Source organism: Lonchura striata, chromosome 10 (genome assembly GCF_050655825.1).
Source record: "Lonchura striata isolate lonStrDom1 chromosome 10, ASM5065582v1, whole genome shotgun sequence".
Lineage (NCBI taxonomy): Eukaryota > Metazoa > Chordata > Aves > Passeriformes > Estrildidae > Lonchura > Lonchura striata.
In genome coordinates, this window is record NC_140712.1 from 5,829,441 (window position 1) to 5,849,702 (window position 20,262).

Consider the following 20,262-nt stretch of genomic DNA (forward strand, 5'->3'; position numbering starts at 1 on the left):
TAAGCTCAGCATCTCTCTGTCATGAAAAGTATTCACGAGGTTTGCGGTGGAGGCTGGCAAATATTTGCCAAGGATTCTTCCAAATCTCCAAGCCCGCCATGAGCTCGCTGCAAATTTGTTTGCTGATCGTGGTCCTTGCACTAATTTGCAAATGGAGAGCAAAGAAAAAGGCAGCTGTACAGTGTAGGGGAAGATGAGCAAGCAGGGTCCTATTCCATGGGGAAGGCAACTCCACCTACCCTAATGAGGGCTCATTAATTAACACCTGCAGCACTGGTGCAACACCCAGTTCCTGATGCTGTTTGTGGCCAGGGAAGTGATCTCTCGGCACAGGCAGCACCAGGGAATGGGAGGATGCTGCTGGGGATGGCAACAGCAGCACCTGCAGGCTGTAAGACCAGTGCTAGCCCCAGTCTGACCTGCGTGGCAAGTTACAAAGAGGTGCTGGGAAGGCATCCTCTCCCCTTCCCTGCTCCCTCCACAAAGCAGTTCCAATCAGAGTTTCTCCTGTGGCTTCCCCTCTGATTTTGGCACCTCACCAAGTTCCAGCCCAGGCCAAGCACATCGCTAATTAGCTGCACTAATTAATCACAGTTTCCATTGTTTATTCTTTTGTTCTCGCGCAAATGCCCATGCTGCCTTCTTTGTGAGCTGCCATGGCATTCATGGAGCACCAGCACAGCTGGTGGAGCTGACCCTAGGGAATGTGGGTCACTAGCTGCTGGGCTCATCACTAGAGACCAGAACAGAACCCATCCCTGGTCCTGCCGGAACGTGATTTAAAAGCCAAAGCCATCGATTCTGGCCTGAAACAGTACAAGATTCACAACCCCTCTCACTCCGTCAGCCTGGAATTGCTCATGCCAGCACAGCTCAGACCATATTTCTGAAACTTCCAGGAGGCCAGGAGCTGCTGGTGGGTCATTTAGTCCATTCCTCCTTTGGAACTGGGATTTACTATGCCCGAAGCACGCCCAGTCATCAAGCCTGGCCTCCAACATCTCCAGCAAAGCCAATTCTACAGCCTCCCTTGGCTCCCTGAGGCTGCTGCCACCACTGTCAGGGCACAGAGTGGGCTGCAGTTCACTTGCCACCATCCTTGATCCCTCCTGCAGCCATCAGTGCCACAGCCCATTCTTCCTCTCTGCAGCCACGGGGATGGCTGCCTGGCTGTCACTCCATCAGATCCCCCCCGGGAGACACCCCACACTTGCTCCCAGGAGTGAGCAGGGCAGCTGGAGCTGGCACACAGCCCCAGCACAGAGGCAGCCATGCATCCGCCTCTCCCGGCTAATCCCACCGAAATCCTGCCTTTGTGCTCATCGCAGCCACTGCCTGAGCATTAGGCACCCGCCGAGCCTGAGCTAATCTCCAGAAAGCTCCCTCACCCAGGGGGGTTCCCCTTCCCTGGGCAGCCCTGGTGCCCCAGAGGCACGGGGGGGACAGGAGGACATGCTGGCTGTGACTCCTTGCCAACACTGGCATGATGTGCTGGGAACGAACCCAACAACGACTCTGTTCACTCCCTCTTTTCAGGGATTTTTTTAACCAGGTATTCTTTGCAAAAAAAAAAAAAAAAAAAAAAAAAAAAAAAGACACCAAGGGGACAAAAAAGAACTGTTAGTCCAAGGGAGTCTGTTGTTAAATACAGAGAAATCCAAGTCTGAAGTCCAACAGAGGCCAAGGTTTCTGGGCTTTGACACAGCTGACAAGCTAGAGCACAGTGAGAAAATACACACACAGAAATAGCCAGGCAGGATAAAGGATTTACTGCTCCTTTCACAGAAAACAAAAGAATAGGCTTAAACACTCCATTTAGGAGTGGTAAAAAAAAGAATATAAGAAAAGAAAGATAAAAACCAGATCTGCAGGAAGAATATTTGAGTACAGGATTACCAGGAGGTGAAGGAAAACCAGATCCTGCCTGTCCTGGGTGCAGCAGGGCAGCAGCATCCCCAGGGACTCTCTCCCAGGCCCAGCAGCAGTGTGTGTGTGCAATGAGCACACACACAAAATGCCCGGTGTCACCTCAGAGCCAGTCAGTTCCCTCTTGCCCCGGGTCAGAGCATCCCACCACAGCCCAAATTCTGGCACAGCCAGCTGTCATGCCAACCTCTGCACAGTCTCGCCTCTGGAGCGTTTCTCCTGTGCTGATTCTGGCTGTAGGATTGCCCTCTTCACTCCAATCCCTCTCCAGGGTCCACTTCCCCATGGCCAGCCACCCCAGCTAATGAGGCTGGTGCTCCCTGCCTTTCAGACAGGCTTTTCCATGACAGGAAGGCTCCAGGCTCTTGGCTGCCCTCCCTTTCATAAGGAAGTTATCCCAGAACACCTCTTGGGACCTCAGCTGTGGAGGCCTGATGGAAAGAGAGCTAGGGCTGGCAGGGGCTTTGGAAACAGCTTCCTGCCATCATCTCTCCAGGTGTGTCCTCACTGAAGAGGAAAGTTTTCAGTTCTCTCTAAGTTTCCTCTAACTTGTGATGAAAGAGAAACTCTTTGGAGAAAAGACAGGAACCCAGTTTCCCTGATGAAAGTACCACAGTGGGATTTTTTGGGTTTCTTTTCTTTTTAGTAGCATCAGCAGAACAGAGCTTCGCAACCAGGCAGGCAGAAGGTCTTACCCTTTCCATGGCAGGAGACCAAGTCTCCCAGCTGGAGACCAGGACAGAAACCACCCCTGGTCCTGCTGGGAAGTGAATTAAAAGCCAAAGCCATCAATTCTGGCCTGAAACAGCATGAGATTCACAAACCCACTCACTCCATCAGCCTGGAATTGCTCATGCCAGAGCAACTCAGACTGTCTGTGTGGAACTCCCAGGAGCCCAGGGGCTACTGGTGGGTCATTTAGTCCACTCCCCTTTTGGAAACTGGGATTTACTGTGCCTAAAGCACACCCAACGGCTACGGTCAAGTCTGGCCTCCAACATCTCTGGCAAAGCCAATTCTACAACCTTCCTTGGCAGCTTACAAGCTGCTTAATTGTCCTGATAGCTATGCATTGAGAGTTTTTTTGTAAAAAGCAGCTGATTTCTCAGCAGCAACAAATACTTGGGAAAGCTTTCTGTCTGGCAAACTCTCTCTATTGTTCATCTCTTTCACATAAAATGTTCCTAATGAAGAGGAAAAGCAGGATCTTGGCTTCTTTCAAAACAATCTGAAATATTATATTAAAAACATGCACTGAGTGTTGACATATTTAGTGCATTGCTTTATAAAGCAAATTGCCCAAGCTCATTCAGAGCTTGACACCATTCAGACAACACAGAACTACATGACTGGGAGGATACCACTGCAAGAAGTACCACTCTGGGGAGCTGTGGAGCACCTTGGAGCAGCCAGACAGTCTTGACTCCATCCTAGTGAGAAGTGGAAGCCACCAGCATCATCCCAGAAGAGGGGGATGCACAAGTACCACTCAACATGCTAATGTGACAACTACAGCAGGTTTTGGACCGTGAATCGTCCCCACCCAAACCCTCAGCTCTTCATATAGGCATCTCCAAATATCCAAGGCTAGGAGGACATGGTATGTACAAGACTCTCAGAGCCTTGTACATACCATGTGTGGATGTGTACATGTGGAAACAAAGCTGTGGGAGCAAAGCTCAATGCCTCCCTAACACACCAAGCCAAATCCCTTGGAAGTAGGAAACTGGCTGTGGTGGCCAGCCACGTTTCTCTCCACACCTGGCATAGGCAGGGTCCCAACAGAGCCCCCTCCTCTCCTGCGGTGTCTTTGAAGTGCTGCGGGCTCTGCTGCAACAGGATTTTTCAGACATTAAACTGATGCTCAGAACACAAACAGACATAGAGAAAGCTTTCATTACAAGGCTGGTTCATGTCCAAGAGCAGCCCAGGGGCCAGCTAAGATAGGCAGTGGTGCTTTAACAGCCTCTCGCCAGAGGCCAGTGTGAGCTATGGCTCCCTGTGGACTCCCAGTCTGTGCCAGCACCGCACTCACTGTGCAGGAGCAGGGCAGGAGAAATGAGCAGGTTTTATGGCACATTGGCTCTCCTCCAGGGACCAAAAGCTTTGATGCTGACAAAGCCACTGCATCCTCTCCTGCTGTGAGGGTGCCCAGATAAGACATTTCTGGGTGCATCTGGAGATGCTGCTGGCCTCAGTAGGGACATCTCAGGGGTGATGACCAGCATGATCCCTAGCTGCTGTGGGTGGTGGTCCTGAGGGACCCCTCCAAGCACCTTAGGGGGTCTGAGCACAGGACAGGAAACACTGCAGCCATAGTGTGCATGGAGCATGTTCAGGTTCGTTTACCTCTCACCTAACTTCATCTGCAGCATGGGCAGCTGACACAAGGGCCTGGTTCCCTGGGACAGGTTGGTGCAGAACCAAAGACAACTGCTGCCCCATGCCAGAGTGACACTATAACTCCCCAAGGAGGGCACAGACCCTTGGAAACCTGGTGTGGCTCAACCTCCTTTGAGGTTGAGGCATACCAGGTCCCCAAACCATCCAGAAAGGTCCAGCAACCCCTCAAGACTTCCACTATCTCCAGCCCAGCTTGAGTTTATCAGCACCAGTGAGTGGACCGGCTCCCTGCAGCGAGATCCACTGAGCACAAGTTATCACAACATATCACAGAGACTGGGGCTCCTCCTCATTTATATTCCCCTCCAGCCACAGCCTTCAACATGGCTGAGGAAGGCAAGGCAAGACAAGGCCTACAGAGAATGCCTAAAGATTATTTCTCTTGGATTCCAATTTATTTTCCATCATTAATGTCTTTGAAAGCCCAACACGTCCTGCGGACAGAAAGAGCATGTTAAATGTGCGCGTGGTGGAGCTGCAAAACCGCGCTGAACACGTGCCTGGCACAGGTACCCATCCCACCAGGGAGATTGGCACGGCCAAGGGAAGGGCTTTGCTGCCAGAGCATCGCCCTTGCTCAGCAGCTCTGGTAGAAACCACATTTTCCCCCCAGAGAAGTCCCCACCGTGCACCACTCAAGCCCAGAAAAGCAAGAGCCTCATTTGGGAAAGTGGAGGTACCACCAGCCCCCAGTGCTGAGCACTGCACAGTGGCAGAGAGAAGGCAGGGCTGGGGGAGAGTGACTTGCATGAAGGATGAGAGGAGCTGGAGTCTTCTGTAATGGAGAGAAAATTGCTTTTGCCAACTATCTGCAGTTTTAAAGCAATTACATTTGGGGGGAAGCCGAGAGCCTGTCTGAGCGCTATGCGCGTGGCGGGCATGTTTTGAAATACAAGAACCAAGTCAGGAAAAAATAGAAAAAGAAAATGCCATTAAAAAAAATATTTGATGCAGCAGGCACTGAGAGGATAAAGTATTTATAACTCGGGGAGGGGACAGATACTGGAAGCAACCAGACATCCCAGCAATGGGACAGCTGAGAGAGGAGGTGGGGCAGCTTGTTCCTATCAGTGGTCCCCTTCCCCTGAGAATGGGAAATCTTCCTTGGGAAGGATTTCCTCTGAAAACACAGCAGCTGAGTGCAACCTGGTCCAGCTGAAATAAATAAAATTTGTTCTAATTAAAACACTGCTCACCCTCCACTTCATCTGCTCATGCAGCAGGGACAGTAACAAAAGTCACTGCAGTGACATCAGGGTCAGGTCTCCATGGGCAGGGAACATGCTGCCCTCAGCCAAAACACGGAGCTGCCTTAATACTTCCCCTCACAGACCTGACCCAAAACCCAGTAAGCACCCAGCAGCAACCAGTTAAAGCCTTTTCAGAACCAGATTCAGCCTGGGAGGCAATAGCTTGATTTGGCCACAGATAAGAAGCTCCTTCAAGCTGTACTAAATACTGCTGATCTTCCCTGCAAGCCATCACCTTTCACCACCATCCTTCTCCTCTAATGGGCTGGAATTAAGAAGGATCCCAGGCCATAAACACATCTCCTCTAATGACCAAGGTGGCAGGGCCCGAGCTGCCCTGATCCCCAGAGCTGCTGCACTGACTGCTGCCGGCTCTGCTCAGACATCCAATTTATCAGGAGGATGTCCATTTTGCTTTCTGGCCACGCGCCTTCCCCTTGTGTTTATCTGCTCTGGGGACAAGTGTGGGAAGCGGAGAAGTGGCATCCAGGGCTGCTGGTGACAGAGTCCCTTTTCAAAGGATGTTGTTCAGCTGTTATTACCAACTCTCGCCAAGTGGAATTGAGACATGAAGTAGATTTGTGCCCAAGATAATGGCGTTTATTAGACAAGCTATTGAGGAGAAAACAAAAGCTAACAGTGGAGAGCCACTAAGAGCAATGCCTAAAGAGAATCCATCACGAATACAAAGAGAAGAAGCGCTAATAGTTAGTGCTTCCCATCGATGATTTGAAACCTCAAGCAGTCCCTTAACAACTCCAGGACAGTGAAGGTTAGTGGCACCCAGCAAGAGGTGAGAAACAGCACTAAGGCATCCACGCCCTCAAACAAAGCAGCATCCAACCCCTTCTGCTCTGGTCAGATGTGGCTGAGCATCTCTGCTCCAGGGTGGCAGCTCTCAGCTTGTCCGACCCTTCTCCTCACGTGTATCAGCATCACGTAACACCCATACGACACAACACCTATGCTATATGCTCCTAAGGCACACAAGGATGCTCCAGAGCAAGGATCCCAGGAGGACTGCCCCACACATCCTGACCTCAGCAGGATGGCAAGGAAGGAGAATTCCATCTCTGCGTGCCCCTGCAGCAACCAGACAGACCCCTTTTGGTAAAGCCCCCTGGGAAATGCCTTGAAAATCATTGTCCATCTAGATTTTCCTGTTGGAGACCATCCCCTTTTTTCCTCACCAAAGGAGACATGCTCCTACAAAACCTTCCAATAAAAAAATGCATTTTTAATGGGAATGAAAGTCTTCCATAGGATCTTCACTGGCATGTTGGTTCACTGCCAGCCAGCCCAAGCCCCTGGTGAGATTAGCTGGAACCTGGCACAATGCTCACACTCTGAGGCACAGCTGAGATCTTTGGGAAAATGCAACAGAGATCATGGCTGCTAAACAGCGGCTTGTCTGGGTATTTGACAGATGTCTACTTTCCAATTTCCAGCCCAGACAAACAATATAGGAAGCCCCCAAATCTGCAGCTTTGAGATCACCAATTGAGGCTAGCCCAAAGAGATCACCAATTTCACACTCTTCATCCCGACCCTCCTCTCCTTTGCTCAAGGGCCCAGCTGGGGCAGCAGCACAGGGTGATGTGGAGGAGGGTGAGCCAGGCAAGAGCATGAGGGCATCCACACAGCCCAGAAGCTCCTGAGAAATTTATTGCTTGTGACACGCTGTCAAAGTGAGGCGCGTCTCATTAGTCAGAACCGAGGCAAATGAGAAGGCTCCTTAGCCAATTAAAAATTAAATAAATATGGAAAGGAAGCTCCATGGGGCTCACCACCTCCCATTCGGCCTTGCTGGCAAGTGGGAAACCCAAGGCAAGATGTAACTCAAGTCTGAGTCACAGCTTCGTCCCTTCCCAAGATGGTGAATTCCCCACTTCCAGTGAGCAGCTGGGAGCAGCCAGTGATCACAGTGATCCAGCCTGGCTGGATCTGGCACAGCCAGATGGAAAACAACAAGCTTGAGGAGCCACACCTGACACTCAGGGAGTTGGAAAAGGAAAGACTTTCCTTCACAGTCCCTGGAGCGTTTTGTTTCCCAGCTCTTGAAACAGAGCTCATTGACTCCTCTTAGTGTCATTCTCTGCTAAAAATTTCTATTTTTAACAGCTTTTCTTTTTAAAATGACGTAGTTTTCCTTTGAGGGTTAAGCTGAGAAGGCACATGACTTTTTTTGTTGGTTTTTCTTTGTTTTTTTCCTCCAAGATTTATCATCCATTGGAGCAGAGGGCATTACAACTCTTCTCCACCTTGACAGCAACAACAACCCTCTGGAGTTTTACACTGCCCTCCTCCATGCCTCCTTGCAGCATGGAGGAGTGGGACAGCCCATCCCAGACCTCCAGACACAGGTGAAGGGACCATTTTGAGCAGGTACTACAGGGCACACTTCAGTTTCCCCATCATGAGCCAGCATGAAATTTTACAAGAGCACAGAGGTGCCTGTTAGCAGCAAACTTCCCAGCTCACCACATTCCAAATGGGTGCTGGAGGAACCTGAGAGCTGCAGACAGACACATGGGTGTTGGATGGATTGGTGGGGGCACCTAGGCAGAAAACAGGTCTAACCTCCCAGGGGAGGCATCCTGAGAAGAGCTCTCTCTCCTCCACCCATACAAGGAGGGATAGACCCCAGGCCCAAAGGATGCCATGCCCAGGAGAGACCCCAGCCCAGGGCAGACAGGGACACCCCCTCTTCCCACAGCACTCCCAAAATACACACCTTAAAAAACAGCACAGACCTGAAACATGAGCCCAGCCCAGCAGCATTTCCCAAATCAAACAATAAACAAGGAGCCGTTTGTTGCAGGTTTCCCTTACACTGCAGGTCCAGATTAATCCCCACAGTAAACACAAAGGAAGAAAACCACCCTGAGGGAGATGCTGTCTGTTTAAAGGCACGAATGGATGGTAAAAGTAGACAAAGAAGCCGAGCAGAGGCATAGCAAATTTGGGAGCAGGAGGGGAGAGGGGAGAAGCCCATGGGCTCTGGTGTGGGAAGGAAGAGCAATGGGAATTCTGCCAGCCATGCCCAGCAGCCCCTAACCCCTGGAGCCATCCTACAGTCCTTGCAGGATCTGTCACCCTGGCAGGAGGGGGCATCCCCTCACCACCCCTAAAACATCCCAGCCCAAACAAGCTCTTCCCTCCTAGCAGACTCCAAGGTCAGGCAAGTTGTTTTGGGGCACTCAGGACACAGGCTCTGCGGGAATGGTCAGACAGCAAAACAACACTTCCTCTTATGGAAAAGGGCCATGACCCTGGAACTAACCCCCTGTGCCCAGGGACTAATGCTGCACAAGGCTGGTTTAACAAGAAATGGACATTTGAAGCTTAACAGCTCCTGCCAGCAGATTCCCCCCTCTCTTCCTACTGATGCTGCTTCCCATACGGCACACCCAGATAATTAATTACAGAGCACAATCCAATCAGTCAGGCCATCCCATTGCAGTTAAAGGCATTTAAGAGATAATGCCATGAAACTCCAGATGGACTGGCCTGACCCCAGACTCTGACACCACTGGGTGCTCAGGCGATGCTGTCACTCCAGCTGATGTCCCAGGTTCAAACATGCTGGAAAAAACCTTCAGCCTTGCAGTGCTCCCTGTGGGCTGGGTCTGTGAGTCCCTACAGACTTTACCAAGAGATGCACTGTCCTGGTCCACTGGCACTTTGCCCCAGGGAGACCTGGGCTTGCTGCTGCCCATGAAGCACACACCAGCCTGGCTCAACACAAGCACCAGTGAGAGAGATGCCACCTGCCCTACTTCTGGCTCTGAGTTTACTTTCAGCATGGCAGAAGGACAGATCTGAAGGCCAGATGCCAGCCCATCTTCTCCCCACTGCTGCTACACACACCCCACATAGTCAGCTTCAGCAGTGGCTGTCTCGGGGTATGGTGCACCACTGATGCCGATGTGCCGGGACAGCCTGATCCCTGCACACCTCACCATACACCATCCACCTCCCCAGCACACCAATACAGAGAGAGGACGGCCTCTGTTCACCAGCAGCAGGGACTGGCCTCACTGGAGAGGAGCTTTGGTGGCAAGTGGATGTAGGAGAGTGGCTAAAGTGATGGGATGCTGTACTACCAGCCTTTACTGTTCTTACCGTTGGCACTGATGTGCTCATCTGCAGATAGGATGTTCTCAGCTTTGCAGGGATGGCCTAAATCTCCTCCCTGGGCTAAAAGTGTGGTTGTTCTCCCTTCTCAGCACTTCATTTCTTGGTTGAAGTTATCAGACCCCTTTGACAAAGGTGCATTACCTTGCAAAGCTTGCATTAGCTCAGCCCATTTGGTCCTGAATGAGCCACTGTCCTTTGCAAAGCCCCAGCAAGAGGTTCATTCAGTGGGTGTCCTCTGTAACCATAAGCAGCCTTTGTTTCTTCATCACACCCATCCTGAAGCCCAGCCCCATCCATGTATGGCTGGGATCCCTGCTGATTGCCAAGCTGCTCACTGTAAAGGTATTAAAGAGAAAACCCATGGTGCCAGATCCTGAGCATACTCCCAAGGACTCAGTGTGGTTATGCTGCTCTGTGCTAGCTGTGTCCCAACCCTGATGTTTGATGATTAAAGTGGCTGATTCTGTGATTTACTGATCCTACCCTTGGTTAGTTTTGCCTACCCAGAGTGAGGATAAGCTCTTGGATTTGCAAACATTTTGAGGATTGTGGTTTTAATTTTTTTTTCCCCTTATTGTGTGTGCAAGCATCAAAAGCTCTTACACCTTGATCCAAAGCCCAAGTCAAGGCGGGGGATATATATCAAGTCTAAATATGTTCCTGTCACAGGTGGCACCAAAAGATTGTTGGAATTGAAATGAGGGTTCTGCTCATACTTGGTCCAGCCCATCTCCCAGATGCTTGACCTCCAAGGAGAAGTGAGGAGGAGCCTCTGCTCCTCAGTCTCACCTGGAAAATGCCTTTGTCAGAGACTTAGGCACAGTTAACTATGACAAAGGACAGAAAGCCTCCTCTCAGAGCTGCCCTCCCTCAAGCCACCACTAGCCAGATGCCCAGCACTCCTGCATGAGGGCCAGCCCCACACAGGTCACAGCACCAGGAGTATCCATAAGGTTTTCACCCAAGCAACAGCCAGCAAGTTTCACTAATGCAGATTTACAAAGGCAGGATGTGACTCTGGCAGGACAGGAGCGTGGCTACAAGCAAATGGCAACATTCACCAAGCACAAGCATGAAGGGAATGATGCCAAAATGACATTTAACAACTGGGTCATCCTGAAAACATCATCTCAGCGCAACTACAAAACTCACTATGTTTACTGAATGTCCTCTCACAGTGTCCGAAAAAGACACCAGCAATTAGCAAGGAGGACTAGAACATGATTGCTGTAGATGAGACAGGACCAACCCCAGACCTCTAATGCCAACTGCTGTTTTGTGCTTGTAGAAACTGCATGAGGGCTGGCTTGTTGCACCCAGCACTGAAATGAAGCACAGCTAAGTCATTATGTTGGACCCTAAAACAAGGAACCTAACTACAATAGCACAACACCATGACTTCACCAGAAAATCAGGATACCACGTCCCCTCCAAGGAGCCAGAAGAGATGGAGGCATGGTTTCTTTACAACATGTGTCCCATGGTCCCCAGGGAATGAGCACAGAGAAAAGCTCAGCATATCTAGATAAAAAATAAAATAAAATAAAATAAAATAAAATAAAATAAAATAAAATAAAATAAAATACCAAAACATTCTTCTTCCTTGTGCTGGAGTGTCCCACACCAGACTGATTACAGGGTCTGGACATAGGTCTCATTCTGTGGTAGCCATATGGACATTGTGGAATGCCACAGCAGGAGGAGGTTATGCTTTCTGATCCAAATCTGGCTCCAGGGGCCAACAATCATGGCATGCATTGGATGGGAGATGAGGAGACAGATGCTCTGTGCACCCAGCACTGCAGCCCAGGCAGGGGGGAGACAGCTCCCTGGGAGTGAAATGCCCATGCCAGAGCTGCTTGGTGAGGGAAGGGGCTTTTCTCCATGGATTCAAATGGAAACTTGAGAGCTTGAAAGCTCCTGTAACCATTTCAGGGATTTTGGCAGGAGGAGGAAGGAGAAGCTGTTCCATAAACCCTGAGGCCATCGCACCTCACTTGCCCAGGAGACAGCCCCAGAGTGCCCTGATTCTGGAGTATTCACATTCTCAGCTCTTACATGCCCCATTAAACAGGGCACATCTCCCAGTGGCCCTGCAAGGACTCTCATGGGAACAGACTGAAAAGCTGAGAAACCGAGTGAGACTGAAAACATCAGCACCTCGCTGGTCGCAGGATGGCATGGACTTGAGGTTGTGCTACCAGCCTGGAGCATACTCTCTGCTCCAAGCCCACAAAACAATGCACCAGAGAAAGTTCTTAGCCTTCAGCATCCATCTTCCCTTCCCACAGCTGCAGCAGTAGGATCACTGCTGGAGCCTGCACCGTCCCATTTTCTGTACCCTGGTATGAACCCTTCCAATTAAACCACTGAACTGTTCCCAGCTCAGCCTCCCATGCATGAAAACGTTCTGTTATTTTGCACCTGCCAAGAGCTGTGTCCCAGCAGATCTATCTTGAACTGACACTTGAGGATAATTAAACCTCTCTCTCCTCCACTGGCAGCACAGCAGATAAAAGGAGAGCCCTGGGGCCCTCGAGTCGCTGTTGTGGTGGATTGCCCCTGTACAAGTCGAGGAACATGAGATGAGACTCAGTTTCTCAATAGAGACATGGGCAAGGGAGCAGGGGGCCAGCTTGGCAATTTGCCCTAATTTAGCAGGGGAGCAAGATGTCAGGAGCATGCAGGCAGCTCCCCTAGCCGGGCAGATCCTCTGATGAACAGAGAGCTGGAAACAAAGTGCCTGGCTGGGATCAAATCGAACCCTGATGTTGCTAAACCTGGGGTATCATCCATCATGGAGCAAGCAGTCCCTGGGGACCCAGCTGTAATGTTCCAGGCACCCTTGTCATCTCCTCGAGCTTTAGTCCGAGCAAGGACTGGCTCCCATCGCCCCACCAGCACCACTGGGGGCCAGGTGCCCACAGCATCAGCCCAAAGTTGGCTGGTTTCGGGGAGCAGGCGGCAAGATGGGAACCTGTCACCTCACACCACACTCTGCCTATCTCCCGCGCCAGCTGCCTGAGGTTGCTGGATGCATCCAACCTCAAAGCCGAGCTTCGATCGGGGTGGTTTTGAGGTTGGCACTGAGCACCTGCCCGAGCTGGGCCTCCAGCCCCTCGGGGCACTGGGGGGGGCCCAAAGCACGGCGACCCTGTCTCTGCCTGCCCTGCAGAGCTCTTCGCGCCGGGAGAGCCCTTCACTCCGCGGGGGGACCCTTCCCTCAGCTCAGCCCCGCTGCGCGGGGATCGAGTCCCGCTTGCCGAGTGATGCGCTGCAGAGCCGCAGGTCCCCAGGGACTATGGGTGTCCCCCCCGCCTCCGGAGGGATGGATGCTCTCCCCCCACAAACCCCATTCCTGTGCCCCCGGTCCCCTCCGCCGCCGTTACCTGCGCGGGCTGGGGCGGCGGCCGGGCGGGACGCGCCGCGCTGCAGCTGGGCTCGGCTCCCCGGGGCTCGGCGCATCCTCCGCCGCTCGGGAGGGCTCGGCCGGGCTCCCTCGCCCCGCTCCCCGCCGCTCTCCGCCTTCCTCCGCGTTCCTCTCCCTCTCACCCGCATACCCCGGGGCTGGCGGCTGCTGCCGGGCTCCGCTCGCCGCCGCGGCGCCGGCCACCTCCCGCAGCAGCCGCCGCCGAACCGAGGCGCCGCGCCCCCCGCCCGCCCCCGCCTCCTCCCCGCTCCCGGCCCCGGGATTGCTTTAAAGGGAGAGCGCCTGCATAGAGGGAGCGCGGCTTGACATCCCCTCCAAAATGCACCGCACCCCCTGGAGCTCTCCATCACTCCCTGGGCGGCTGGGTGTGCCATGAGGATGAGTCCCAACAGCTGGACCCAGTGATGGCCCTCGTCCACCCTGCAGAGCCCGTTCTTGTGAGCACGTTCGTCCACTCATCCAGAAAATTCTTATCCCACTGCCTGAGTTTGCCTTACCCTTTCCCAGGGCTGCAGGGAGTGGAGCCACCAAGGGTTCGGTATACCAGACCCTGTACAGGAAAAAGCTGTGAACCCTTTTCCCAAAGCTGACACCCTGACACACCTCTGCTTCAGATATCATCAGATGTTTTCATTTTCTCCTGCCAATATTATCCTCATCCTTATTCAGGCGGGAGCCGACGCTTGCAGGTCTGTGGGTTTTAATCAAAACTGGAATTCTCTTCACACAGTCACTTATCTCTAGTCTTGCTGCTAGGAAGCAAGGTGTTTTAGAGCATTCCGGGGTGTGAGTGCATCCCTGCCCCAGCAATCTACAGCTGCCACAGTGAGGGCAGCACCCGGGGGCAGGAGCAGGCAGACGTGCTGGCAGCTGGCTCGGGTGTCTAGAGCTGGGATCAGGGCGGTGGATCTGGGCTCTGCAGCATCCCGCAGCCCTGATGCTCGCTGCTTTCCCACTTGGTGTTTTTCATTAGCCAGCACCATCTGTACCAGAGCCGGCAATTGTTATGACCTTTAAGGCTCCATCCAGTGGCCACTTCCTTCAGATGCTTTTGTATCTTACTACAAACCCAGGCATGCTGCCAAACTCTAAACGCACAATGAAGGCAGGGAACATCTTTCCTCCAGTTTCAGAAAGGAGAAACATCACAAAAAAAACCCCTGCCCAGATGCCAGGATTGGGTCTAGAATTATTCCTGTTCCATTAATACTAGAGATGAGCGAGATAGGAAGGCACACCTGGTAGGAGGATTGTAAAATAATTAATGCATAATGTTAATAATCATCTTCTTATTCCAGCTCTGCTTATTACCACAAGCTTTGCTCGAGTCCACCATGATGTGCTGCATAAAGCAGATATCTCCTGAATCTGATTTCCTGTTTGGAGATGATCTCTAGCTGAGAAATTACCTGCTCTCAAAACTGATTAGAGTCCTCATCAGCAGATTCTTCACCCATCCTTAGGCAGGCCCTAGAATATACAGGGAATTGAGAATAATTTCATGCAGGAGGTAAAATCTGGAGTTGGTGGCTCAGGTGTATGCCATTCCCAGTGAACATTCAGACCAAGCAGTGATGGCAGTAGATTCCGAGCCCTAATCCAAGTGCTCTGAGCTGTCCCGCTCTGATCAGTGAAGGCTTTGCTCCTGTGGCATCTTCCAAGCTTGAAGACACCTCTTGCTGCCTCTGGTTCATTACCCCTTCCACCCGGGGCACTTTGGGGGTTGTCCCAAGTGCCAGGTGCCTGCCAGCCCCTGAAGAGAAGCAGACTGGTGTCAGCAGACCCTGCCTGCAGGACCTGTGCTCCCTGCCTTGGAAAACTGGGACCTCTGAAGTAGCTGGCTGTGCACCATGCACCCAGCCACTCTGGAAGGAGCCAGGCATAGCAGGACCCTGCTGGCTCCCCACTCCAGATCCCTGCAGTTGCAGGCAGCTGGCTTTCTGCTCCCTTCACATGGTGGTCCAGCTCCATTTGGAAAATCAATGACATATTTTTCCTCCTCTGCTTCCCATGGTTAAAAATTGTCTCCTAATTTCCAGCCTACATTAGCCACTTTAAGCCTATTTGTTCTTGTGCCACAATAGTCTTTTAGCTTAAATGGTTCCTTTCTGTACCTGGTGTTTACTGGCCTGATATATTTATGGAGAGTAATCATATTCCTGTTTTGCCTTTCTTTGCTGGGCTAAACAAGCCGAGTGCTTTCAGCTCCATCTTACAAGACAGGCTCTCCATTCTGCCCCATGCTAATTGCCCTTCTCTGCACCACTCCCAGCATGAATTCATCTCACTGGAAGATGAGCCACCATGGCTGTGTGCACCTCCCAGGGCTTGGCACAACCACCAGTGCCCACCCTGCCCACACTGGTGCCACCCCAAAGCAGGCAACTGCAGCTCCAGGCATGGTGGTGCTGCACATCTGCTGGCCTTCCCCCCACCAGACTGTCACCTGGATGAGGTGACACTGGCAGGAGACACTGCCTTCTGCCTCAGGCTGGCAGCAGAAAGGCCAGGTGCTCCTGCACACTGAGGAGAGCTGGTTTCTCCCCTCTCTGTCACACTGCATTGGTGTACAGGTGGAGCTCTCCTACAGGGGGTTATAAACTTCCATAGCCTTAAATGAAACTCACAGAGGACGCGCAGACTCATCCCACTAAATGCAAGAGAGAGATGGTATCACCATGCTCTGATGGTCACTAATAACTTTACCTCTCCTGTGCTATTCTCAGCAGAGATAAACTTCCAGTGTCTGATGAGCCAGAACAGAAATATCCAATGGCTTTCTGTTCTTTTCTATTTTTGCTGCAAGCTGGTTAACCCTGAAATCCAATTACTGCTCATTATTCAGTGGAACTTGCTTCTTATCAAATGGACACACTGCAGGGCTGCTATACTGACTCCCAGTGCTAATGGAGCCACAAATTACTCCTGCCACGCTCGTGGACCCATAGGTGTGAGCCTGGGGCTACAGCTCCGGCACCCCACACACATGCAGAGCTCCAGGATGCTGACGCCTGCATCCCTTCCTGGGGTAGGCAGCCTGTTGCTGCTGAGCACACCGGCCATGGGATAATGCAGCCACACACTCCCCAGAGCTGCACTGGGCTCCCCAGGTTGCTGAGGCATGGTCTTGCTGGAGCACCCTGCCCAGCCACCCACGGGTGCCAAGGGTCAGTCCCACTCCCCGGCACGGGCTGAGCGGGCAGTGAGCAGCCTTTAAGCTCCGGGGGTTACATACACAGTGTGAAATGCCAGAGGCTGATCCAGGCACGCCTCGGATTAGCCGGGGAGGCTCGGAGTGCGGGAGAGTCTGGCTCCCTGCATTAGCACGGGAAGTGGGCGCGCAGCCAAGCCCAAACGCTGCCTAATTCGCATTCGGCACTGAATTCAGCAGGTGGGGAAAGGGAAAAAAAAAAGGCTTTGCAGTTTTCTTTGCTGATTAAAGTCATGGCACAGCAAGTTTCACCTACGTTCCTTATCAAGAGGGGAGGGAAGGGGATGTTCCCAGCAGCAGCTGCTGTGATGCTCCCCATGCTCCCCTAGCATGGAAGAGGCAGTGGGCATAGATCAAACCTCCTGCCTGTGACCCTGTGCTCCCTGGGCCTGCATCAGTCTTCCTCTCTCTGGCATGGCCTCAGGGACAGTTTCTCTGCTCAGCCTATCTTAAATAGGTTCCACAACAGTCTCTGTTTCTTTCAGATGGCCAGTCAGTTCTTCTAAAAGACAGTTTAAGCTGATCCCCAGCAGACACAGGTGATGGGAATGGCTGGGGATACTCCCACTGAGGCATCCTGATGCTTGCCACACTTTCTGGCATTCACTGCTGCAGCATCACTGGGTTGCTTGTGAGCCCTTACAAGCCCTGCCTGCTGCTCCTTTCCTCCCCACTTCTCCCTGACTGCAATATCCACCCTCGAGTTTCTCTTTGACCGGACCAGTGAGCGATCCGGTGGGGATCCAGACTAGTCATGGGCACAGAGCAGCATCACAGCCTCATTACAGTGACACAAAGCCCCAGACCAGCGTTCACTTGTTCATCCCCACATAGAGCTGCTGCTGTCAGCTCTTCCCTGCTTCCCCTGGTTGCAGCAGCCTTTTATTCATTGCCCTGGCCTCCCATGCCCTTCAGAGAGGTGCTCATGTGAAGTGCCATCCACTCACACCCGAGGCTTTGTGGCTGCTGGAGGATGGGAGCAGCGTGATGGATGCTTGGGCAGGATCATTCCCAGCCAAATTTCAGCTCCTCCACCTAGTCCTCTGCCTCCACTGCTTCCACTTCTTGCTGCCTTGTCAGCTCCAACTGTCCTTATTACAGCTGATTAACTCCCTGCACCACCCTCCCAGATGGTTAAAGGAATTAGCACCCTGGGAATGACACCAGGGATACCCAGCAGTGGTCTCCCCTCCACTACAGGGAATTCATCCACACCTGCTGGGCATCCACAAGAACAAAAGCCTTCAAGGTGGCAATCTGAGCATCTGTGGGACACAGCAGCTCCTCTTGACCCATGTCTGGTCCACACTCTCCAGCCCTGGCTTAGCTTCCTTCTGCTCCAGCCGAAGGCAGAGCATCCCAGAGATGTGCCGGAGGGGGAAGGAGACAAAGAAGCCAATGCAACCCAGTAAGTGAAAGATTAAACATAATTCCAAGTAAATTAATATACAAAAAGGGAAGGCAGGTTTTAAATTAACTCATTATACAGCCTGGTTTTCCAGCCCATTTATTTATCCCATAGGTCCTGCAGCTTCATATGGAAAATGGCTTCTGCTTGACTGCTATCAGAGCCCAAACGCAGCACGATGTGGCTGCGCAGCGGCCGCCCGAGGCTGGCAGGCGACACCTGAGCGTGCCCACGGAGATGTGCGGGGACGGGTAATTGCACATGCAAAACGTTCGGCTGTGACAGCAAACAGGACAATTGAGCAGAGGAATGGGAATCCATTTCCATGCACAATTACCTGGGGAGGGCTAAACCATGGCTCCGGGAGGCAACAGAGATAGGTCCCCCCCTTCTCCCCCTCCCGGAGCCGCCTGCTCTCGGTGCCTGCCTGCTTCCCTGGGGAGCAGGGCATTTCCATCCTCCCAGGAACCGGGGGACGCTGTGCCGAGCTGGATGAGCCTGGTGCTTATTACTGGGTTAGTCTGATTACGGAGCAGACGGCTCATTGAACAAGCTGTTCTTTGGGGTGGATTTTCTGGGAAAAGGGGCAGGGAAGGAAGTGAATAGTCTGAGCCCCTTTGTTTGGGAAGTGGCTGCGATCAGGCAAGGCTTTTCTACAGCATCTCTCTTATTCAGGAATTGCTGTTCCCAGGTCTTACTGATGAGCTGGAGCTGGTTCTTAATAGAGGAGAATAAATAAAAGGGCAAGGGGAAAAAAAGAAAAAGCCCAGACCTCATCCTCTTCCCAGTGACTCCTCTTGAGCTGGCAAACAAAAGCCAAGCTGCATGGCAGGATGCTCGGAGCTCTGGAGAGGTGGCTGGTGCTGGAGGCGGATGCAGGTTTCCTGGGGTCTGTGTGGGCCAGGGGCAAGGTCTGGTGCTGGCTCTGCCAAGGGGAGCAGCAGGGGCCAGGCCATCAGCCAGCTGGCAGCCTGGCTTTGTCCCCACTCCTGCCTGCTGGCTTTACTGCACTACAATTCCCAGCAGCCTGCAGGAATTGTACGGCTTTGCCTTGGAAAGCAGCATCTGAGCAGGTCACAATCATGCACTTGGGGGGCAGCAGGCTCAGCACTGACTGATGGAGGTGGATGCAGGCAGTGACAAAGCACCAGGGGTTTTTAACGGGCTTGGGGGCAGAGTTCTTCCCAGCAGCACTGCAGTGGGCAGGGCAGAACTGAGGGCAGGGTGACAGGATCACCCCTTGCACACACCCACCTCCTCCCAGAATGAGGGTGATGCTTTGTTTCACCCTCCAGCAAGGAGGATCTGCTGCTCTACTGCCTGGACAGGGAGAGGAGGTAGTCCCAGATGACCCAGAAAAGGCTTCTCCTGGTCCAGTCTGGGGGACCACCACTGTGTCCAGGCAGAAGCAAACCCATTTCTCCAAGGACTCTGAGGGTTTTTTAGTCCTGGATTCACATGGGAAATCCTGGAAGGAGGCAGCCCCTAAGCCCCCTCTGCATGTGCCTCTAATTATCACACCTTCAGCTCCAGGAGCACCAGTCCTACTTTCCCCCATTCATAATTCAGCCTGACACAGCCCAGCAAAAATCAATTCACTCTTATAAGAAAGTGCCAAGGCAAATTATTTCCCAAAGCCTTCGACAGGGCTTTCTTCTATCCCAACAACTGTATCTTTGGTGTTGAGTCCTAAATTACAGATTAACTCTTTAAGCTCTTCCAGTTTGCCAGGGAGCACAGCCAGACAGGTGACTAATGAAGCTCTCGGCAAGAGCACCTTGTCACCTTGTTGGCCATCCTTTAGAGGATGGGCCCATCTAGCTGTTAGTCCATCCATTTGTCCTTCCCTAATTCATGCCTCCAGACATGCTATCAGCTGTACAACCCTTGCCATATGACCTTGGCAGGGAAGCAAGTAAAGCAAGGACTGCCTCAATTCCTAGAGAGGCTGTTCAGGCACTTGGGTCTCTGGAGATCCCTGTCTGGCCTTCCCCGAGGCAGCTTGTGGCCATCAGAGTTTTTTTTTTTCTTTTTCACAATGTCCCAGTAAAGTCACCATAAGGGAAAACCCTGCCTGGCATCCCTGCTGCCTTGAAAGCCACATGCCAGTGGCAGGGTCCAGTCCTGATGTGCCCTGCAGCACCCCAAGTGACATCCCTGGGAGTATCCACCAGCTCCTGAGCAGACATGGCAAGAAAATACCAGAATGCTAAAAAGCCTTAAAATCTGCTCAAAAGGTTTTCTCCAGCCTTGGACCACAAAGGTTAGAAATCAGAGGGAGCCCATGAAAGAGCAAATCTAATAAAGGGAGTTTTAATCAGAGCCAAGAGAACGGGGTGAGAGAAGGGATCAGAGTTGTAAACTGGCTAAAAATCAGTCCCTTCATTATCACAAACACATCATTGGAACTTAATAGTATTTGACATCTCATTAATTTAAACCAGGAGTCTGGGGAATAGAGAGAGAAAAAGAAAGAACATTATTAATTTTAAAG

At 52.1% G+C, this 20,262-nt stretch overlaps 1 protein-coding gene across 2 annotated transcripts in view; it reads right to left on the reverse strand.

Annotated features, from left to right (window-relative positions):
* The window catches only part of LINGO1 (leucine rich repeat and Ig domain containing 1), a 199,029-nt gene that overhangs the window by 143,252 nt on the left and 35,515 nt on the right, over window positions 1-20,262 (reverse strand). Inside the window, exon 1 of one of the 2 annotated variants that reach the window (XM_085588472.1) lies at window positions 13,109-13,248. The exons of the other annotated variant lie outside the window; for it this stretch is intronic. The gene's annotated coding sequence lies outside the window, so the exon portion shown is untranslated. Of the gene's footprint in view, window positions 1-13,108; window positions 13,249-20,262 lie in introns of those variants that run through there. 2 annotated transcript variants of the gene reach the window in all.